Source organism: Crocodylus siamensis, chromosome 10 (assembly GCF_052110815.1).
Source record: "Crocodylus siamensis isolate JL-2025a chromosome 10, ASM5211081v1, whole genome shotgun sequence".
NCBI classification, from domain to species: domain Eukaryota; kingdom Metazoa; phylum Chordata; order Crocodylia; family Crocodylidae; genus Crocodylus; species Crocodylus siamensis.
This window is the reverse complement of record NC_143404.1, coordinates 26,298,743-26,323,380: the sequence shown is the minus strand read 5'-3', so window position 1 is coordinate 26,323,380 and position 24,638 is coordinate 26,298,743. Positions and strand designations below refer to the sequence as shown.

The 24,638-nt window shown below is 42.5% G+C and overlaps 1 protein-coding gene across 2 annotated transcripts in view; it reads right to left on the bottom strand.

The window, feature by feature from the left end:
- TENM2 (teneurin transmembrane protein 2) overlaps window positions 1-24,638 on the bottom strand; it is a 1,200,689-nt gene that overhangs the window by 1,159,021 nt on the left and 17,030 nt on the right. The gene's annotated exons all lie outside the window — the stretch shown is intronic.

Sequence of the window (24,638 nt, the reverse complement as noted above, 5' to 3'; positions counted from 1 at the left end):
TTAAAAATCAGACTAGAGGCCCATAAATTCAAAATCATCATATTCTAACTCTGCAATATCAGACTTCTACCACTCACTGACAGAGCTGTTTATGGACAGACATATCAATGTGCTATTGAGAGAGTATGATAGAATGTTTCCCCAATTCTAAGAATATTAGTCAACAGCACAGACTGGCTTCATAGTAATACAAACAGTCTTGAACTATCGCCTAGAACCAAATACCCCAACAACGGAAGAAGTATAGACTTAGAGTTGAGTTTCATCTCAATCTTCAATTTCTGAAATGTTTTAAAATTGATATTAATATAATCCTATCATAAATGACCACTCTCCCTCACCAAATGTGAAAAGACAAGCCCTAGGATGTTTTCAAAGTACAAATTTGCTATATGAAATGTTTAAACTTCTAAATGTAACAGTCCCCAGGGGACTGTGAATAGAGCTAACACAGAGATCCCATTGATTTTCACTAGGAGTTGGACACCCAGACTCATTAATCCTCTTTGAAAATTTCAGCCTTTACATACTTTTCAAAAATGATAAAGCAAAATAAATTAATATTACAACTCAATGAGTTTTTAAAAAACAACTAAACAACTAAATATAATATAACTAAACAACTAAAGTATACAGTAAAATGAAGGCTATATGAATACAAGTTCTAAGTAGTATTCAATACGATGAAAGGTATTTAATAAAACATTCCTTCAGCTACACAATAGTGGTCTTAATTACACCTATGCAACACTTCTGTAGTCCACTAAAGAGTAACTAAGAACAGGTTCTGGAGCAAAACATAACATACTGTAATCACACAGCAATGGTCATTTATTTACTGAGCTAACATAGAATATCATGAGAAAAGTAAAGTAATCTTGGCCTGGAAACAAGAATATGACCTTTTTTTTTCTAATCTGAAAGGAAAAGTCTAATGCATCTTTATCACTACTGTAACATACTCGACATAGGGCTATGCTGTGAGAGCATCCTGAAATTGAAATTAATAAGCAAGTGGCCACATTCTGCATAAAGTGACACTTCACAAGGAGAGCCTATCACCCCCGGTATTCAAGGTAGCATTTTTAATCTATAAAGTCTTAAATGGAAATTGGCTATCTGAAATCTACCTCTCTCATTGTGTGCAGTTTTGAACACCAGAGATTCACAAGCAAACATCTCCCTGGAATGACACAAAAAAAGTGGGATCAAATACTTTCTACGATGATTTCCACTCAATTTAAGCCTTAGTGTGATACAGTTGGATTTGTTACTCTTCTAGGCCCCACAAAGCCCATCTTTCTCTCAGATGTTTTAAGGAAGAGGGAATGAACTCGGTGTTAATGTGGGTGTTACTTTTGTTATTACAATGTTGATTTCAATATGGACAATCCATTGTGGTTTAGATATCTGGTAAGCTATTCATAATTTTGCATATTTAAATTAGCTACTAGTACATCCAGATATGGACATATACAAAAAAATAGACAAAACAGCACTCCCCCTAGAAACGGCAAAGAACAACACGTGTCTTTGACTTTTGTACTAACTATTTCATGTCCCCAACATGCCACTCCAAAAGACATCTGCACACTGAATATAAGAACACTGTCAGATATTTACGCAACATGTATTTCAAAAGTAACTTGCTACAAATGTTCTCTTTCCAGTTAATATTTTCTGAAAAACAACCTGTTTTGTCAGTTCTTGTAAATTCTAAATTTGCGTTAGTGTTTGCTGAGGTGCATATTTATATTTTTATATTGCTGAAATATGTTTGTTGAGTCAAAAGTGACCAATAACCCCCAACAAACATAGTTATAACTGATTATACTTGACACCAGCAAAACAAAGGATCCCAGAAACTTATTTCGAGTAGATACTGTGAAGTGTCTGAATTTAAAAAGTCACAGTTACTGAATAGGCAGTTGATGGTTATTTCTTGTGTTATACATTTCACGAATAACCTAGTAGGATCACAGTATCTCCAAACCTTACATTCTCATTAGGTAGTGAGCAGGTGGGTTTCAGAGTACATGAAAGCATCATGCTCCTCATAGGGGTAACCTTTCTTGTCCTCATTAGGATGAGTGATGACAGCAGTGAGAAATGAAGTGTTTTCTTTTTTCCCCCCCCCCCTTACCCAGTACAGTAACAATAACCAGAAGAGCTTCTCTGCGGCAGATGAATAGATCCATACTGGTATCATGGTTTAGTTTTATCAGACAAGAACTATCCTAGGCACATCCATCTTCCATTCAACACAAGATATAAAAAAAAAAGTTGCTTGCTAATGTGGTGTTCAATCCACAAATTCATTTTTCATCCTGTTCTCATATTAATAATTCTGTTGCATTTTTTCATTCTTTCTATTATCCATTCCACCATACTTTGTGATATAAATCAAACAGGGTATCACCAGAACCGCACTGCTCGGCATGATTAACAGAATACATTAATGACCTCAGAGACAGAAAACAGCCTGCGTTAGGAAAGACCATCCTTGCCTCATAACAGATGGATGTTTGTAAATCAATACAACACTTCTACAAAGACAGGTATAGCTGGTAACTGTAAACTCAAAAGTTTCAGTTAAGAAAAGGTCCTTTCCCTATGCATTCTCCCATCCTTCATACCACAATTATATATTACTAAAGAAATATTTTCAATGCTTTCCCCATCCTCAGGGTTTAGAGGCCCCTAACTGTAAGGTGTGAAACGATGGTGCGGCATTTTTTTCCTATTCTTGTATACGTCTTCCCTGGAGAACCCTCAGGTTTAGAACCTGGAAATCTGAAGACCTCTACACTATCCATTACATAACAGACTGGACTTTTGTGAGCCCTTCCTATTCTGTCTTAATCACAGCAGAGCAATATTAAACTACTAAGGTAACGCATTTTAAACTACTAAAGAGAATATTTCCAAGCTATTTCAGTGGGGAAAGTCCCTCCCGGTGCTTCTTAACACTACTTCAAATTATTCCTAGATGGATCCAGTCCTCCTTGTGTTTATACTATTCCCAGTCCTTCAGTTCTCAGTCAGAGATAGAGAATATTTCTAGCAAGTTACACTTTGGACATGCATAAGCCATGAACTTCAAATACTTGTCTTATATTCAGATGTCTTTCAGAGTTGCATGCTGATGGCACGAAATATTGTAAAAGTTAAAAAAACTAAAAGATAAGTGTTAATTTGTTTCGTTTCCAGGGGAAAAGACATTTTATTTATTTATTTATTAATTATTTGTCCATAGCTCAATGCACTGTTAGGTAATTAAAAAACCCAATGTTATAAATAGTCTTAAAAAAATCTAGCCACAAGCAGCAGCTGAAAAAACAAGATCAGCAATCACGGCGTACCCCTTGAAACAACCAGCAGTTAGACCTCTGCATGTCTTCTACACAGCAGCAGAAAGCTATGCACCACTGTCATTCCCACAAGGCTCCCAGTCTATTTGTCCAGTTTAATCACTGAATCATAGAAGCATAGAAAACTGGAGTTGGAAGGGACCTCAGGGGGTCATCTAATCCAAACCCCTTCTCAAAGCAGGACCATCCCCAAATACATCATCTCAGTTTAGCTTTGCCTGCCCAACTGAGGAAAGTCTAGGGTGACAGGTCATTAATTTCATTTTTGGCTTATTTTGTTTGTCTTACCGCCATTATAGTCAGGTCTGTTGGCTGAGAGGGTATGCGTTTGCTGCACTGACTCAAGAAAATACAGAAGCCAAAGAAAAAAAAAAATTGGGCAGATAAGGCCCTAAAAGTCATCCCAAAAAATTGGCTTGGCTCATCTGCACCAACATTTTCCATCTTTTGATCTGAAGTGTTTTAGACCCCAGGATCTGCAACAAAAAGATTTGCATCCCCCGCTTTCCCTCCTTCTCCCTCCCATCCCTCCTCTTGCTTCTAGAAGCTGTGAATACAAAACAAGGAAGGGCCAGATTCTCAACAAGAAAATAGCAAAAGGTCCTTATTCTGCTCATAGACTTACAAGACGACTGAAGATCCCAAATTTCTGTGTACCTTGCTGAACCAAAAATGGAAAGCAATGGAAAAATGCTATAGTTCTTGAGAAATATTTGATGCATATTACTCACTAGCATATCATAAAAGGGCAAAGACAGAAATGCAAAAATGCTGAATATTTTTAGTTTCAATCAAAATATGTATTTTATGTGAAAAGTTGTTCTTCACTGTAATGATTTTCTTGCTAAAGGAATTCCAGATAAGGGATTTTTAATCTTTAAGTATGCAAAACATCCATATCTTGGTTTCAGTTAGAATCAAAATCTTCCTTTAAATTTACAAACAGCAGTTACAAATATACATATTTTCAAAATAATTATGTATATAACAATATGCAAAAAGTGCAGATATTATCAATATTAACCAGATCAATATAGATTCCCAAGTGGAGTACCTACATATTTTCTCTCCTTTTTTATCAAGGGATAAATTACATTCAATAAGAAGACTATACAACTAAGTAAGAGTTAAGGTATCAGGGTTTGAAAAAACTTGTTCATACTTCCCACAAACACAACTAACCCCTGCTTTACCAACATAACCATGTAAACATGAGCTGAATGTAAACTGATGCCTTGTTTCACCTATCAACAAATTTCAGTGCTTCTGTTGGAGCTCACAGTATCAGCAGAGTGAAATTACAATCATTTGCCAGTTTCAGGCCATTGTTCAGAACCCTGTGGGTGGCAGCGAAAGCATCACATTTATGCTCAGGAGAACCATGAGGCAACATTATTTTTTTCCCCCCCCTGAATAAAAACCTCTGCCACCAATCTTGTCAGAGGGGTACAAGAGCAATGAAGTGTTCATCCTTTCAGGTACTTCTCATGAAACACAGGATGCTTAAAAGGAAAGGAAGAAACAGAACTTTTCTATGCTTACAGCTGCTGGGTAAAAACAAGGGGGTTGTAGATCTTCAGTTGTAGGGTGACGTTACATGTCACACTTATACCATGCTAAATCTGTGAAGTTTTAAGCAGTGTTAAGGTTACAATGTGTTGTGAGCAGTGACAGGTTAAGAGTTAGTATCGTTTCTTGCCTACACAGCTCTGACTTGCCACTAGGAGGGCTGGTGAGCAGAGGTGTGGCTAGGAACCAGAACACCTCTGCTCAGTGGGCTGGAAGCAGTGCATTCTGGGATCCTGGAGAACTGCTAATTGCTCGTTTTATCTCTGTGGACCAGACTGAAGTTACTCTAAGGGTGCAGACAGAAGTGCAGCTCCCTGCTGTAACTCAGAACACTTTTCAGGAAGAGTCCTGCACTCTCTTTCTTTGCAGCAGATCACACCAGTGGAAGGACTGGGCTTCTTACTAAGGCTGTATTTCTCAAACTACAATATACATATCCCTGTGGTATGTGGTAACTTTCCAAAGACACAGGAACATTCCAAAGATACAGGAACTGTAAACGGAAGAAAAAGATGATAAAAATCTTGAAATCTATGTTGTGAGTGCAGTAACTCAAGATGTTACTTCTATTATCCATGACACAGTCAGAAGGGTGAACAAGAGCATAACAATATAAAAAGGGTCACATAACTCAGAAGTCTGAGAATGCCTGTACTAATTGCCCCTTAACTTCACTGGTAAACATGCCTATTCTCTCTCTTTTCCATAGAGGTCTGGGTAGTAGCTGGGTTTTTTTCCCTATCCCTAGATGAATATAATATACATTGAAAAAACAATTCAACTACATTGATTTATGGGGGATTTTTTTCAAATGCAAGATTATGTCCCAAAAATGGAATCAAGCATTTTATAACTTATGCTGCAATTTGAAGCCACTGTATTCTTGTAAAATTAGATTTTGTTGCATGGAAAATATAGACTTTTAAGCTCCATTTTAGCTTATTTTGTAGTTTCCCAACTGCCTAGTTTTCTGCACTTGTCATAATAAACAAATAAAGTTAAATTAAAAATCCTGAACAATCAGTTAGGGGCAAAGCTTTATTAAATGCGAATAGGAAACACTGTTTAAACAAAAGCAAAATAGACCCCAGTACTGTGGAAAAAGCAAACTACAATCCTCATGTGTATATTTTCTACCTTGGCCCTTTTAATAAATGCAATTTTCACCTAAACAAAATGAGGAATGCAAATTGCTACCTCACACTATTCTTTTTTGTAATACTTTAATTCACTTGGTAACATCAACAGAATGCTGTAATCATAAATGTATTTGTTTAAGTGTAGAGGTTAAGTGTCACATCTGTGATTGATATTGTTTGTTTTATGCTCTGCTTTTCAATAACTCTTCACTTGAAGCAGTATTTTGCCTCTAAACAGGAGTGGGTGTAAGGATACTCAGCATAATGGAATGGGCCAGGTTTAATTCCCTTAATCACTTGGTCAGGGCAACAGAATTAACCAGCCACATCTGTTCACTTCAAAGTGCACATGCTTTGTTCTTCCACTTTTATGTAACAGAAGAGTACAGGGTCAATCTGCTGCATCAAGTCTGCAGCTTTCTAGAATACAGAATCAATACAAAAAGCCCAGTCAGACAACTGCAAACTGACTGTGGACAGCTCAGGCCAATTCTGGATCACACAGTACTTAGGGACCTATTTTAAATCAGGAGTCACAAGAAAAATATTTTTGCTAATATGCTTATTCTCTCTAAGTTTTCCACTTAGGACGACAGGGCACTGACTAGGAGCAACCACACAGAGTAAATTGTATGCCAAAAATGTAAAACGTTTTGTAAAAGACCATCTACTTAAGCAATAATGTCAGTTGATTAGTGTATTCTCATTCGCAGTGGGTGAAATTTAGTAAGTTTGGTTGAATCTGGCTGAGTATACAAAATTATATATTATTCAAACTGAAATTTATCAGCATATTATGAAGAAGCTACTGACAATCTGGAGGGGATTACCTATTTTAAAGATCACTATAAGACACAGAAGGGACTCAAAAATCCAGGTCAATTATACCAGTACAGTAACTCAATAAGGCTAGGGACAGAAGTTACACATAAACTAGTATTAGACTTAACTGATTTAGGTCAAACCACTTTATGGAACTTCTGCCCCAGATCCCCTCCCGGTTCAAGTTAACTCACAGTCCCCCAGCATTCCATGATGCTTTGCAGCCCTGAGCTGTGCTGTCTGCCCCAATGAAGAGGGTCTTCCCCACCCCCCTGCTTCCTAGCTGGAGCACTATCACTCTAGGTGGCTGCGGGGGGGGGAGGCAGGGACACTCACCCCTCTGGCCCAGCACCAGATCCCCAGCTCGGTGCTGCTGGTTGGGAGAGGAGGCCCAGCTGGGTACATCCAGCCTGAGGAAAGGAGAGGGAGTCTATAGGGGATTAGCTGTCCCCAGAGCTGGAAGCTGGGAGCCATGTCCCCTTCTCATCCTCTGGGCTGGCTTAGGTGAAAGTGGAGGAGGTAAAGGAGGGAGAGAAGAAGCCTACACTAGCTCGCCAGGAGCCATGGATCTTTTTCAGTCTCTTGACTGGCTGGGAAGAGGGAAAAGCATGTACTAGGGCTTGGCTCTGCATGTCACAGCTGGGAGCAGTGCTAGAGTCACCTGCCACATCCCCTTCTCAGCCTCTGGGCCAGCTGAGAGAAGGGAAGAGGTAGAAACCTGCAGCATGGTTTTGCTATGTCCCCCAGAGCTGGGTGGAGCTATGCTCCTCTCTCAGCTGGCCCAGAGGCTGAAAAGAGGACCTGGACTCCATTCCTACTCCCAGCTCTGGGGAACAGGGCCAAGTCCTGGCACAGGACTCTCCCTCCTCCCAGCCACCCAGGAGGCTGATAAGGGGCTATGACCCCTTATCAAGCCCCAGTGCAGGCTTCCCCTCTCCCTCCTTCTCCCCCATTCTTCAGGCAGTCCAGAGGCTGAGGTGTGGCTCCCAGCTCAGCAGTGGTGGAGCCAAGCCCCCCTTTCTGCCTCTCTCCCTTCAACCTTCCCGCACAGAGGCAAAGAATGGGGTATATAACTAGGAGATTCCAGTCCTGCTCCCAGCTCTTGGAAGGGAAAGAGCAAGTCCCACTGCAGGCTTTCCCCCCATTCAGGCCAGGCTGGAGGCTGAGAAGTGGGTGTGACTCCTGGCTTCCAACCCTGGGGGCAGAGCCAAGCTGCTGCTGCAGGCTCCTCTTCCCCCCCACCCTCATCCAGCCCCAGATGAAGGAGGGGGCATGGCTCCTGGCTTCCTGCTCTGGGGACAAATACAGACTTCCTTGTAGCCTCAGGGAGGCTAAGAAGGGGGGAGGTCTAGAAGACTCCAGCCCACTCTCAGCTGCAGACTAAAGCACCCAGTTTCAGCTTCTTCTTCTCCCTCCTCCTGGGCTGGGGATCCAGTGCCAGGCAGGATAGGTGGTTCCCCCCTTCCCCCTTGCTCAGATGGTGGGGAAGCTGGGGAGGGACATGGCTAGGGGACTCAGAGGGCTCCAGCTCTCTGCAGAGGCCTGCAGCAGGCTGAGAGATGTGCTCCAGTGCCCCCCAGCTATTCGTATGGGTCACTCCAGGGGTCTGGATGCCTTCTCTGTTTGAAAAGTGAACATCAGTTCACTTGCTTATTGGTTCAATCTCTACAGTTTGAACCCCCCGGACAAAGATTAAATTGATTTAGCCTCAGGCTTTTTGACTGTCTGTACTTAGCCCAAAAGTTCATTTGGATCTGTGCAATCCCATCTACATAGAACAAGTTATTTTCTTGATATTAAACACAACACAGGAATTCTAGTCTATCTACCTACACCAGAAATTATACTCCCACTACTGTCACCTCCATCTTGATCTTCAAAACATTTTTCTTCACAATCCTTTTGTGAGATGAGGATAACAATTTCCCTATTTTAAAGATGGAGAATTGAAGCACAAAAAAGGCTAACTGACTTGGCCTAGTAGCAAAAATGCCAGGTCCCAGGCTACTGCTCTCGCTATTTAACCATCCATTTGTCTTGCAATCTTACATACAGTTGAAACAACAGTTCCCTCCAACAGGGAAGTGACATGATTTTTAACAATAGCCCCCAGAAGTTCTGCAGCTCCACTTAAAAATTTCAAAGGATTTTGACATTGCAGTTAGTCTTCAAAACAAGTCTCTGCAACATATATAAGAACTCAGTTAAACTTTTTTGGGAGGGAAAATTCTGCTCTACATTATTCTTTAAGCTGTCACCACATCAACTATTCAGGCAGTGGCAGACACCATCTCCCCAAGAATTTCTGGATGTCATAACAAAATATAGTCAGCCTTTGTAGTACATATTTTGCCGCTACATAAATGCTAGCAATTTTAACCATCACTATTCCGTGTCTATGCTACCTAGAAGCTATACTTTTCTGTCTTCAGCCATAAGGCATGTAATGGACTGACCTTACTTTGTATGCTACTGAAGTATAGGAGAACCACTGAAAGAACCAACAAAAAAATATTACTTTTAACAAAAGTGATCTTAGTCTTCTAATGAAGGTAGGATAGAACTGTACTCAACTGACCAGATCCTATTCCTATTAGGTACCTTAGCTGGATCCTGTTCTATCCTGGTAAAGTCTCTGGAAAATGAAGTTAATACAGAAGTGGGTGTAATACTCCACAAGCACTTGTACACATGATGGGGTTTTAGTCCTCAGGATTTTATTCTATGCCCCCTAAATTAAAATGGTGGAATTTTAATTGAAATTCACTGTTTTAATTTTCCCATCCTGTTACAGAAAAGTGCCCAATTCTTTTCTTTTCTTTCTTTCTTTTTATCAGAGCCAGAACCTACCTGTGGCTGGGCAATCTGCCAGAAGACCACGTGGTCTCTCAGTTGCAGGGGACCCTGGTCCTTCCCTCTGCAGTGGTGGCACCTGCTCCCCTGTGGCCATTGGGTGGGCTGCTAGGGGGCCAGGTGCTGTCCCAGCTTAGATCCAACTGCTTACCAAGCTCACCCAGGGAGCAGCACCTGGCAGACTTCCAGCAGGTAGGCTCAGGGAACAGCTGAATCAAGATGGGTGCTGCATCCAAGCTAAGGTAGCACCTGGTCCATTAGCAGCCTGCCTGGGTGGCCCTGGGGGTGCCACTGCTACAGAGAGAAGGACCAGAGCCCCCCAGAGCTGCTCGGCCCACTGGCATCACCCCTGGCTGCAGGAATGCCAAGAGGCTCTGCTGGGGGGGAAGGGGGAGGAGGGTTGGAAATCGGGTCCCTCGCTGCTTCTGCCTTGAGCAGGCACCTGATGAAGTGGTACGGGGCCTAATCCTTTTTCTCTGCAGAGTCTGCCCACCTCTCCTGCAGCCGGGGGGTGAGCTGACAGCTGCAACACACTGTTGCAAACTAAATTACATCCAGGTATAGTTTAGTTTGCAATGATACAAGCTCAACTAAACCTCCCCAAACTAGCACATGTATAATACCATTAAGCCACACTAATAACATTACTGTCATGTACACATCATGTCAACCGTCCCATGTACAAGTGCTCCACCATGTTAGCCTTCATACTAAGCTACAAAATACAGCAGGCAGGATGAGGAAGCATCCACATTTTATATTATCAAAAGATACAATACACATTCCTATTGTTTAATTTTTTAAGTAGATCTGGCAAATTCTCTTGTCTAGTTCCTACTAGTTCCTCAGCTGCTTTGTAACTGAAAGATTATTTTTTTTGATGCAAGTCCCCATAATCCAATGGTCTGCCCTGCCTGGAATACACACATTTAAGGGAAATAAGGACAATATTATATTACTGAACAGGTTTTAGAACCTTTCTTCCACCAAAATTATTGAATAAAATAAATGGTTATAACTATAAATACTCATCTGTACATTATGCATGCTCCAAAATTCCACAGCCACATGAATTCCAACAAAATGATATGGCAGTTTATTAAACCATCTCAAAGTATGCCTAAAATAAACACAACCTTTAAGAATATTTTATATAATGTATTGCCTTTGGATAGCCAAAGTGATAGGTCTAATAGATGTCAATAGTTAAACAGTTACAGGTACTGTATACAGTGATTAAATGCATTTCTGACAAAGTGACAATATATCAGTCTAAAACCAAGCGTATCCTGAATATATACAGTTAACAAAGTTATAAATCTATGGCTAATAAAACCATAGTCATATTGCCTTGTATAAAATCCCACTTTCATAAAATGGGTAAGAAGGTATAGAAGATGACTCTGAATTTTGCTAACACAGCTTGATGAAAACCTTCATTCTTTTAGTGAGACAAACCTAGTTTTTATAGCATCCTCCTCCTCCAAACAGATTAGGGTCAGACAACTTAAGAATTAACAAGGTGGAATTTACACTGTGTATCAAAATTACTCCATTTACTATCATTAATGGCCAAGACAGTCAAGCAAGGGCAACTGTACTGTAAACCTTTCCTTGGATGTTCTAGAAAGCTACACATCTCTTTTTTTAAGTATTGATTTAAATTGTGTAATTACTGCAATTCACTCTGCAGTTCCTTTCCTGGGTCACAGCTCTATCTTCTGTTTCTAAATTCAACAGAAGTCGGTAAAACTGCAAGTCATACAAACCCAAAGGATCTTCTACTTCACTAGTCTGCCTGAATTTTGTGGTTATATAATCAAAGCTGTAATCTTAGGGAAGTTTAGTCAGTCAGATGGCATGGTAATACTGGATAAGATCTCCTAAGACTGCTGGCCTGGTTGTAGAATCTACAACCCTCATTTGTTTCAAAGCCCATTGCGCCCCCACTCCCCAGAGACCCCCAGCACAGCTGGAGATAAGCAGGCCCGTGGTGGGAGGGGGTTAACTCTTAGTGAGTGGGAGGAGGCAGCTGAGTGGAGCCTGGCCAGAACTCACCCAGCCCACCAGGGAGCCACATGACAGGAGCCACACGAGCAGGCAGCTCAAACAGGTGTGTTTGTCTGCCAGTGTGCGAGTTAGCACACAGTTCATGCAGGAGGGTGTGCGGGAGGGCTGAGGCCCTGCCTGCAAGCCCCCTAGGGTAGACAGACTCAGGCCCAGCTCGCCTGCCAGCAGCATGCCATGAATGGGAATGTGTCACACCCCAAGGGCTCAGCGGCCCCACCCCCCCGGCACCTCAGAGACTGCCACCCAGACAGAGCCCATGGTTCTGGGCTCCATGCATATGGAGCCCCTGGCTCTCAGCTGCGGGGGCTGCCTATCCCTTTTTCAGGCTCTGGGGCCCAGGAGCATGCCTTCCTCTCCTTGTGGTGTCTGCTCCCTACTGGGGTTTCTGGCATGCCAGCTGGAGGAACTCCAGGCCACAGTCCAGAGACTGCATGCCATCAGAGACTGCGAGCAGGAAATTGACTCCTACTGCCAAGCCCTTATCCCCTGGGAGCCGGTGGTAGACCATGGTCTCCCTCCAAGACAAGGGAGGACTCCAGGACCTCCCTTTCAGTCAGGGCCATGGACCAAAGTGGTCAAGGGCCCTAAGGCCTGCTGCACCAAGGCCCCTGCCCCGCTGGAGCTTAGCAACAGTTATGAACCTCCTGCAGCCCCAGTACAGCCTGCTGAGTTGCCAGCTTCCGCAGGTAACACAGGCCCAACTGCAGCTATCACCCCCGTTACCCCCAAGACAAAATGTAAAGTATTTGTTGTGGGATACTCTATCCTGAGGGGGACTGAGGGGGTAATCTGCCGCCCCAACCCCTTAGTCAGGGCCTTGGTGCGGCAGGCCTTAGGGCCCTTGACCACTTTGGTCCATGCCTCTGACTGAAAGGGAGGTCCTGGAGTCCTCCCTTGTCCTGGAGGGAGACCGTGGTCTACCACTGGCTCCCAGGGGATAAGGGCCTGGCAGTAGGAGTCAATCTCTTTCTCACAGTCCCTGATGGCACACAGTCTTGGACTCATATCCGAGTCATTGCAGAGGTGATCCCTAAGCTCCTCCAGCCCACAGACCACCACCCCATGCACCTTATTCACGTGGGCACCAATGACATGGCTTGGAGCACTCCCAGCCAGGTCATAAGGCACTACAGGGATTTGGGAGCGAGGCTAAAGGGTCTGGGGGCACAGGTGGTGTTCTCATTGATCCTCCCAGTCTCGGGGTATGGGCTGAGGGAGAGGAGGATCCAGGTAGTCAAACAAAGACTGCGGCACTGGTGTCATCGGGAAGGCTTTGGCTTCCATGACCACAGCCTGCTCTTTGGCGAGAGGCAGCGAGCTGCTGGGAGGAGTTGGCCTCCTCCTCTCTCTGCTGGGGAGGAGGCTCTTCTCAGCCAGACTGGCTGTCTTGCTCCACTGGGCTTTAAACTAAGCTCGCTGGCGGACAGGGGGACTACCACCACTGCTGGTCCGCTGAGCACCCCTTGCAAAGCCGGGGGGCCAAGGTACTTAAGGGAGTCCACCCCTGCCCCAGCCCTGGTACAATCTGTGGGCAAGGCAAGGGTCCCCAAGGGGACATTTGCCTGCCTGTACACAAATGCCAGGAGGTTGGGGAATAAGCAGGAGGAACTCATCCTTCTGCTTAACGCAAATAATTACAACGCCATAGGGATAACAGAGACCTGGTGGGACTCCACCCATGACTGGACCATGGGTATAGATGGCTATAACCTGTACAAGACGGAGCGAGTGGATAAAAGGGGTGGGGCTCTAGCTCTCTCTGTTAAGGAAAGCTACATGTCCCTGCAAGCTGATGTTGGTGACCAGGGTGGATGACTGGAGACCCTCTGGGTTAAAATCCTTGGGGAACACAGCACAGGGGACACAACGGTGGAAGTCTACTACAGACCTCCCACCCAAAGTCAAGAGCTTGACCAGGAGTTTGCCCGGGAACTGGCTGAGGCCGCATGCTCCAGGACCATGGTTGTCATGGGTAACTTCAATTCCCTGGACATCTCGTGAGAAGATCAGTCAGCAAAATCCAAGCAGTTGCAAAGCTTCCACATGAGTCTACCTGACTCAAGAAGTCTATGGGCCAACAACAGGTAAAGCACTGCTCAACCTGGTACTGGCTACAGGGGATGACCTAATTTGGTAACCTAGTGATCAATGGGAAGCTGGGTGACAGTGACCACGAGCTGATCACCTCCACCAACCACCATAAAGCTGGCAAGTTAGTCAGCAACATGGAAATCCTTGACTTCAGGAAAGCTGACTTTGACAAGCTCAGGAGGCTTGTCAGTTAGGCCCTAAGGGACCATGACCCCAGGGGGAGGGGAGTTCAGGAAGAGTGGTTGCTCCTCAAGGGAGCAATCCTCAATGCACAAGCTAATCCTAGTCCATCTCGGAGGAAAGGCAGCAAGAGGGCACAGCAGCCCCCCTGGCTCTCCAGGGCTCTAACAGACCTCCTTAGGCTAAAAAGAAAAGCCTACAAAGGATGGGATTCACCTCCAAGGAGGAATATTCTGCACTAGTCTGATTCTCCAGGGAGCAAACCAGGAAAGCCAAGGCTGCAACTGAACTCCAACTAGCTTCGAGCATCAAGGACAATAAAAAGTCCTTTTTCAGATATGTGGGGAGCCGGAGGAAAAGCAAGGACAACATTGGACCCCTGCTGAACCAGATGGGGCAACTGACTACTGATGCCCAGGAAAAAGCCAACCTATTAAATGGGTACTTTGCATCCATCTTTCATCAGTCCCATGGGACAGGGAGGTCCGGGTGAGGGTGATCCCCTGCCCTCCATAAATGCCAGACTCATGAAGGAACATCTTGAGAGACTGGATACCTTCAGGTCAGCCAGCCCTGATAATCTACACCCCAGGGCACTCAAGGAGCTGGCAAGCATCATAGCCCAGCCTCTGGTATGGATCTTCAAAAACTCCTGGTGCTCTGGTGTAGTGCCCGAAGACTGGAAGAAGGCCAATGTGGTGCCTATCTTCAAGAAAGGAAGAAAAATGGATCCAGCTAACTATAGGCCCATCAGCCTGACATCTATCCTGGGGAAGATCTTAGAAAAGTTTATTAAACAGGCCATCCTTAATGGACTGGCTGATACCAACATCCTGAGGGATAGCCAGCATAGGTTTGTTGTGGGTAGGTCTTGCTTGACCAATATCATTTCCTTCTACGACTAGATGACCTATCACCTGGACAAGAGAAAAGAAATTGATGTCATATCTTGACTTCAAAAAAGCCTTCGATCTGGTATCTCACGATCACCTCTTGGTGAAACTGGCCAATTGTGGCCTTGGGTCCACCACGATCCGCTGGCTGGGAAATTGGCTCTGCGGTCAGTCCCAGAAGGTAGTAATTGATGGAAGTCAATTATCATGGTGTCCTGTGACCAGTGGGATCCCTCAAGGCTCTGTCCTTGGACCCATATTGTTCAACATTTTCATTACCAATGTGGACATTGGAGTCAGAAACGGACTGGCCAAGTTCACCGATGACACCAAACTTTGGGGCAAAGCATCCATACCAGAAGACAGGCGGATGATCCAGGCTGACCTGGACAGGCTCAGCAAATGGGCGGATGAGAACCTGATGATGTTTAACACCGAAAAATGCAAGGTTCTCCACCTTGGGAGGAAAAACCTGCACATCCTTATAGGCTTAGCAGAGCTACACTGGCTAACGCTATGGAAGAAAGAGACTTGGGGGTCATCATTGACCACAAGATGAACGTGAGCCTACAATGCGATGCTGCAGCTAGTAAAGCGACCAAAATGCTGGCTTGCATCCATAGGCGCTTCTCAAGCAAATCCCAGGAGGTCATTCTCCCCTCATATTCGGCCTTGGTGAGGCTGCAGCTGGAGTACTACATCCAGTTTTGGGCTCCACAATTCAAAAAGGATGTGGAGAAGCTCAAGAGAGTTCAGAGAAGAGCCACGCACATGATCAGGTCAGGAAAACAGACCTTACGACGACAGGCTGAGAGCCATGGGGCTCTTTAGCCTGGAAAAGCACAGGCTCAAGGGTGACCTGATGGCCACCTATAGGTTTATCAGGGGTTACCACCAGTTTCTGGGAGAACGTTTGTTCACCAGAGCACCCCAAGGGATGATGAGGTCGAACGGTTATAAACTACTGCAAGACCATTTCAGGCTGGACATAAGGAAGAATTTCTTTACTGTCTGAGTCCCCAAGGTCTGGAACAGCCTGCCACTGGAGGTGGTTCAAGCACCTACATTGAACACCTTCAAGAGCAAATTGGATGCTTATCTTGCTGGGATCCTAGGACCCCAGCTGACTTCCTGCCCTTCAGGCTGGACTCAGTGATCTTCCAAGGTCCCTTCCATCCTTAATGTCTATGAAATCTTTGAAAGTTCTGTCAAGTCAAATAACCAGCTGAGGTCCCAATGCAACCAAGTCACTCACATTGAAAAACAAACAAACCAACCTCAATAGAATGTCTGTATACTAAAATCAGGATCAGATTCTAAATGATTTGCCCTTTGAACATTAGGGGCATGTCCCCACAAGAAGGAACATGCATTCCTGGGATAAACAGAAGTGGCGCATATTTGTGCTGCTGCTAGTTGTCCTCGGGGAAACGCCCCTGGACAGAAATGGAAAGCTACCCTGGGTTGGGTAGGGGAGGATGGGGCCAGGACCTGGGCTGGCCCCAACAGCCTTACCTGAGGACCTGTGGGTCTCCCAGGGCTCAAGCCGCAGCAATCCAGGTACACAGATCTTGGCCAGCAGCTGAAGCATGGCTCTGCCTGGCCAGGCTCCAGTTTTAGGTGGCACATGCTGCAGCCATATGTACCACCCCACTTTTTTCTGGCATGAGTTTTTTTTTACACTGGGATCTCCTCATGTCAAAACCCCACCACCACACTGCAAAATAGCAGCACAGCAAATGTCTGCATGCAGTTTGCAGCACCACAGATGGGTTTGTGGCACTGAAAACCACACGTGTGAGTTTGTCTAAATGTGCCTTAGAAGGATAAACTGTAATCTAAATACATTCTCATGCATACATTTATGTGCATTTGACTTTAAAATTAAGCATTTTTAGAGTTAGTAAGACTTTTCTGAAGATTTGTGTTGCAACTGTTCAACTTCTGTAAAATATCCATTTATCACACTGGGATCATTGCCATATCATATGATGATTATTGATCATTACATCATGCTCCACTAGTTTGTAATTCAAACTACTATGCCTTAATTTGGCTAAATATACACTATGTAAGATTTTTTTTGCATAAACACAGAACTGTAAACGTGTAGGCCCATAAATATATTTTTTTCTTAAGTGTTAGTGCACCGATAACATCAAAAAGGTCTTAAGTTGTGATGCCCATTGCCAAATTCACTAGCTTTGTTATAGGTGCAATTCAACCAAGTTCAATAAAACGATTTCTGATTTCCCCCCAAATATATAAAGAAGAAATCAGGCCTAAGAAGTTGATACTATACTCACCCAGGTAAGACTGCTATGAAATTAAAATAACAGTTCTTCCACCAATCAGTCTGGGCACGAAGAATTATGTTAACAGACATTTAGCAGAATGATCACTGCTGTAGTAATCTTTACCACATTTTAAAAAATGTACTAGGAAGGATCTTGAGAGCAAATACTAATACAATAAAGGATAACAAAAATTGTACATAATTAATACTGCTTGATATAAACTCAGAAAGTATGTTCACAGTGGATGGGCTGAATCCATTTAAGCAAAGAAAGTTCCTTAGTAACCTGGTAAACTTTAATGAATAAAATTAGAAGCAAGACCACACAAATAAATGGGTTCTCATGACCTTTCCTCAAAAGAAAAAATCGTAAATTTGTAGCAAACAATAAACTGTAGTTTTAAAAAAAAACTAAGAAAAAAATATTTCTAGAGATTGAGTTATTTCTTTAGATCTCACAGGCTACTCTTAGGGGTAATATTAAAAGCAATCTTTGTAACAAGATGCAATAGTTGGGACTTTATAGACTTCAGTAGGAAAGTGAAGAAAAAAATCCAACTAAAACAAAGATGTAATGTCCACACACAGCAAAAAGAGGTTCATTTTTTTTATATTGGTTTGTTAAAAAAATCTATTTTCCTTGGGTTTAAGGTAATACTTTTACATATAATACTAATTATTGAAACATTCCTTGCCAAGTACTCTGGAGGTTCCATATATGGCTCCTATCATTGTTCATTCCTATTCTACATGGTAGCAACAAAGACATAAAACATAAAAAAAAATCTAATACAGATATTTTATTAAGGGAAAAAAGCAGTAAGAAAAATTATTCCTTTGAATTTTTTTTTGGTGAACTTTAGAAATATGAAAGAATTTCATAACACTTTTGGTTTTAATCACATACAGCATGCATTTTCCTTAGGTATTCTCATTCTTAAAGGCTCAGTGCCTTTGATCAAGCTTAGACACACTCACCTTATTATGACTATGTTCTTTTCAAAATGTGAGTTCCTACTGTGCAGGTTTTACACGGTGTTTACAAGCACCCAGGATCAGAGAAATTTCTTTTTTCCCCTAAGTCTCAGTAAAACATATGGTTGTAGGTGAGGTTAGATTTTCCAAGTAATTTAAGTGTGCAATTATCCATTTAATCAGCCATTATACTTATGAATCTGATAACTACACATGTCAACACACAAGTAGGCATAAAGCAGAAACAGCAGTGAACTCTAAATCACTATGCATCTTTTTTTTGCTCACTAAGAACTCATCTGTACTTGAATGTTGTTTCAGATTAAGGTAGGGAACTCGAAGTTCAATTGTGATGCTTGAGAGAACCTATTAATGTACAAATATCAACCAAAATTTGTAATTAAGTTGTTACTATGAAAAATGCTGTATCATAGAATCCCTTTATATGTATCCATCTTTGCTGACAATGTGCCCAGACTGAGGATACCAAAGCATACTTAATGTTAAAAACTGTTTTGCTACAGCGAAGTGGTATGCTAAGAAATCTGGCTGGAGTTTGAAGAAGATACCTCTTTAACCTATGTTAAAAAGGGATTGGGACTACAAAACTCCTCAAGACAAGCATATGCAAGAAACAAAGGAGGGATTTACAAATGCTCAGAGAGAAGCTTCAAATAGCCACCCATGACACTGTGGGACTGAACTAACTTATAACAAGCATGTTTCTATTACAAGAGTTCTTTAGCTCTGGGCCAAACAAGAACAGAATACAGAACAAGCTGGAAGTACTCCATGTTTTCAAAGAGTAGGTATGAACTGCTAAAGATCCAACCCAAAAGCTACCTAAGATAGGGGAGGAAACCAAGACAAGGAAATGTATGCTAGCAAAATACAGATGCAAACAATTCTATGCAAAACACCATAATGTTTTATGCTGGTTATGTATAATATGCTACATTTATCACATGCTCTTGAAGACATTATATCATAAGTGGCTTGTTAAGAAGCTGTGTTTAAGGCTGGAGTTTAAAGTCATGGGTTTTTCAGGCTTCCATTTCCATTAATGAGCTAGACAGCTTAAGTGAGGAAGCGATGCTGCAGTCTACTGAGACCTGTGGAAGCTCAGAGAACGTGGTTTCAATGAATTAGGAACCAACACAGGACCTAGGCTAAAGCAGGTCAGTAGCCTCTAGTCCACAGGCCAGATATGGCTCAACAAGGGGTTTCATTTAGTCTGTGAGGCCCGAATACCAACAGCATTTCAGCAACAAGACAATTAAACAGCATTTTGTTAGGGGATCATATGCATGTCAGTAGCAAGATTATTCCAGACTGTCTCCAGGTGTGCCAAGCCTTAAGTGACACTGAACAGAAAGGTTTTTATTCTAAACTTTGATCTTGGTGCAAACCTTCCATTACTACTAATTCATCACTGGTAGATATGTTATGGTTTCTATGTAACAGATATCCCCAACTTGTTAGTTCCAGACCACAGTCCATAATTTAAACTATAATTCAGACCTCTTCACAGAATGTCTCTGATAATCAGTTTAACTGATATATGTAACAAATACAGAGGGAAGTCATATGGTGTGTGTGTGTGTGTGTGTGTGTGCGCGCGCGCGCTTATGTTAAACACAACATGGATCATCACAGCTATTGAAATGAACGTCATCTTAGGAACCATGTATGATTGAAACCCAGGCTATAAAACAACTCATCTTATATACAGTGTGTGTGCGCGTGCGCGCGCACACACACGCACGCGCGCGCACACACACACACACACACACACACACAGAGTAAAAGCTCTGTTATCCAGCATCCCCCAGGAATGGGGGATGCCGGTTAACAAAATACGCTGGTTAATTGAGAGGCCTGAACAGGCATCCTTGCCTGTTTGGGCCACCACTTTTCTCACCGTGTCTGAGGCGTCACCGCCCCTCCCACAGCATCGCTGCCCATCCTGCGGGCCCCACAGGACAGGGAGACACGCCCAGTGGGCACTTCCAGTTTCACTTTACCTTACAAGCGGCATGCCAGTTAATAGAGCATGCCAGCTTGTAAAGTTCCAGTTAACGGAACTTTTACTGTACACACACACGTATAATTAGAGCTGTGCAAAGCTTTGGTAGCTGATTTGATTTGGATGAGATTCGGCCCAATTTGGGAACAGAGTTTCTGAATCCAAATTGAATGGGGAGACCGATTAAAAGCTCAGACTCGATTTGAAGCATCCAAATAGATTCAGAAAAAGATTTGGAAGTTTCAGCAATTTGGCCATAGACTAAACAGGCAGATGACAGAGCTGCCTCCAGCTGGTAAGTCTGTTGGGGGAGGGGGAGAGAAGAGGCGTGAGAGAGGGAGGGATTGGGGCTTGGACTGAGACTGGGACAAACTGCCCAGCCAGGAAGGGCGGGGGGGGGGGGCATAGGATGCAGGGGCTTTGCCTGTTTAGTCCATGGCCAGATCTCCAAAGCGGTGCCAAATCTTTCGGATCTGATTTGGCCAAATCAAACTGGGGCAGTGATTCTAATCACCAAACTAAATCACTTTGTCCTCCAAATAGGCCAAATCTGAAGCAAATACTTGACGCTTTGCACAGGCTTTATACACACACACACACTGGATAAATTATTTTATAGCCTGTTTCATTCATACATGGTTGAGAATATATATAATTTAAGAAACATATAGGTATATTATTGTATAAATGTCCATTACCTATACATTTTTCTAACTTTCTGTGGAGCATTATGTACTGTGCGTCAAGAGACATCAGATAACATGGAACTTTTTTTGATCAGGTAGACGAACTGGCATATTTTATGCTCCAATTACTAATTAGACTTAATTACCCAAAACTTAATCACAGCTTTAGCAGTTACACAATACATAAAACTACATCCTATCATACTGCATTACTTTGTTTGCTATCATGTTCTACAAAATATTGCAACTTCTCTCCCATTGTATACATGCAATTTCTATTCTATTGTATTCTCACATGCATGGCAACCTCACAAGGTAAAATGAAAATGATCACAATTATTTTCTCGCATGCCTCTAAAACTAAGCTAACAAAACGAAAGACCAGATTCAAAACTATGCTTACAAACTTGCATAAGCCATTTGACGGTTTTGTTTGTTTTTCCCAGGGAGAAAGTCTTTTAAAAAGTGTTGCATATCTTTTACAAGACAAGATCCTTCTGTGCACAGTCAGACACTTTCTGCTGTAAGTGAAGTACACAACCCTGGAAGAATCACCAACCAAAGGAGGAGATGCTCCATGGGACAAAACTGATGAATAAATTTACATGGCACTTCTTAGGAGGACTCTCTGGATAACCTTATGGTATGTCAACTGGGTTTGATATTCAGTTCGATGGTTGGCCTTAAACTGACTTCTATTGGCCACCATGTCGACACAGCGGCTAGGGACAGAAGTTGCACATAAAGTGATTTAAATAACCAGAAACTGGTTTAAATCTGTAACAGAACAAAAATTCAGTGCATATAAACCAGTTTCAAAATGGCTGAAATTGGTTTAAAATAAACCTGGTTAAATGTAGCATCAAATTAACTGACTTGGGTCAAACCACGTTTGTGAAATTTCTAACCCAGACTCCTTCCTGGTTTAAGTTAAAACAGTGCCCCCAGCATCCCAGCATGCTTTCCAGCCCTGTGCTGTGCTATGCTGTCTGCTTCCTCAGAGAAGGACTGAGAGGGGGAGAGGGAGGCAGGGACTGCTGCCTTATGCAAACCCCAGATGGGGTCTGGGGCCAGGAAGAGGGCATTAAATCCCTCTTCTCCTGACTTAACCGTCCTACCCATGAGTTCAGAGCTGCCCTGCCCTGCAAAACTTACTGGAAGTTACTGCTGGCTGCTACTGTGAGCTAGAAAGCCCAGAGGCACCTGGAAGCAGGAAGAAGAAGTGATAGCAATGCAAAGTCCTGTTCCTGTGATTCTGGACTGAAAATCCCAGAGACCTCGGAGGCAGCAGGAAGAGAAAGTGAACACACAGCCCATGCTAACTACATGCCAGAGAGCCACACTCTAGTGTCCCCTGGCTTCTGGCCAGAGCCTCTGGAGGCATGTAGCTGCATTCCCTGAAGCAAAAGTAAATGCATGTCCAGTTGTTTCTCAGTTTAATCTCTGCAGTTTAGACTAATCTGCAAAGACTGAATCGATTCAGTCTTAGGCTTTTTAGCTGTCTGTACTTAGCCAGTAAATTAGGGATATATGGCAAGATCAGCAGTATTAGAGTATGGTGTTTGTTCCTTTTTACCCACTTACCTCTTTTACCTGTGCTCTGTTCATTTTGGGTGTAACCCAAGATTTATCCTATATAACTAGCACTAGATGCTATCCTTGGATTTCTCAGTAACTGAATAATATGCAAAACATTATTTGTATAACTTTACCTCTGATATTGTCAAATAATCTAAACAAGAGAGATAAAAAACATACAATTTATTCCTTCTAAACTTAGCTGTAAATTAAATTGATCAAACCCTTTTTCATGAGGAACTACAGGCTTTAACACTCATAGGGACAAACTAATCCCTGTCAAAATTCCACTAACTTCAACAGAGTTACACCAGGGATGACTCTGAAACACTGCGTAAAAACAAAATACCAACATTCATAGATTTCATAGACATTAGGGCTGGAAGGGACCTCGGGAGATCATCGAGTCCAGCCCCCTGCCCAAAGGGCAGGAAGTCAGCTGGGGTCATAGGATCCCAGCAAGATAAGCTTCCAATTTACTCTTGAAGGTGTTCAATGTAGGTGCTTGAACCACCTCCGCTGGCAGACTGTTCCAGACCTCGGGGGCTCGGACAGTAAAGAAATTCTTCCTTATGTCCAGCCTGAAACGGTCTTGCAGGAGTTTGTAACCGCTCAACCTCGTCATCCCTTGGGGCGCTCTGGTGAACAAACGTTCCCCCAGATCCTGGTGGTCACCCCTGATAAACCTATAGGCGGCCATCAGATCACCCCTGAGCCTACGCTTTTCCAGGCTAAAGAGTCCCGTGGCTCTCAGCCTGTCATCGTAAGATCTCTTTTCCTGACCTCTGATCATGCATGTGGCTCTCCTCTGGACTCTCTAAGCATAGCCCATTTGGATCTCTGCCACTGCAAAATATAAAAGAAACAGACTAGAGTAATACATTTTGTAGGATATCAAAAAATGAGAAAATACAGCTTTACAAAGAGGCTGCTATGAGCCTCTCAAACACTGAACTAATTCAGATTTCAAAGACCTGCAGTACATATCTGATGTGTAAAACTTTGCCTGAAAGTTCCTTTGAAGTAGTTAGCCTATAAACTAATGAAAGTTCAGTGAAAGGAAAGCCTGTTTCCATATTAATTCTATTTTCATTAATAGAAAAAAAGATAGCATAAAAACTAAAAGTAAAATTAGATAATGAAATCATTCATCTTAGTTTATCTCCTTAACTACTTCTGCCTATAGTCAAAAAACTGGCTTTGCCATTAATTGAAAAGAAACACTTGTGGACTACCTGTGGACAGTCTATGACAGCATACATTAATCTAAACCAAGATAAAACCTCTGTATCCAACTCTAGCAAGTCTTCTGGGAACAAGTGGCATTACATGGGTGTACTAAAATACTTGTTAATTGTGAACTGCTAACTCAGCTCTATATTTTCTTAGTCATAGAAAAAATAAAGAGTCTGAATTGAATAGAAATTTTTTCAAGTTCATTCTCTAAGAGGCTTTCAATAACTTCTGCCTCCTGGATGTTCAGTGTTAAAAAACACATGAACTATTCATCAAACTACACATCTATTTTTTGTTTAGTTTTCATGTACAGCTTGTGCGCTATGAAACAAGAAACTGATTTTTAAAACACATTTGGGGGATAAAAAAACTTCATGAATTTAACAGGTATCACTGAATTCAAAATGTGGATTAACCAAATAATCATTAATTCTTAGTTAAATGTTTTACTTTTACCCAGCAGGCATGACCATCCACATGCAAAAACATCATCTCTTAGCATGGAAAACATTTTTACTGTTGAAGTATGTGACTTCTTGCAAAGCTATGCCATAGTTGCACTTCTTGACTTATGCCTGCTCAAGCATCCTCATTAGGCCTGGCTATTAGCAATTTGAAGCAAATATTAATATATTTTTATCTATCTAAAAATTAGACATCATTCATAAGCATGTCAAATAAAGAACCAAGAAGAACAGAGCAGAGGTGTTTAATTTCATGCAGAACAACTGTCTTTCCACTGGGCCTTGATGTGGACTTAACTTCTCTGGGCTTTTACTCACTTCAAACTGTTGGCATATACAGAAGAAAGAAAAGCTGAAGCACTTTTCTTTCTTCTAGCCACCAATGATGA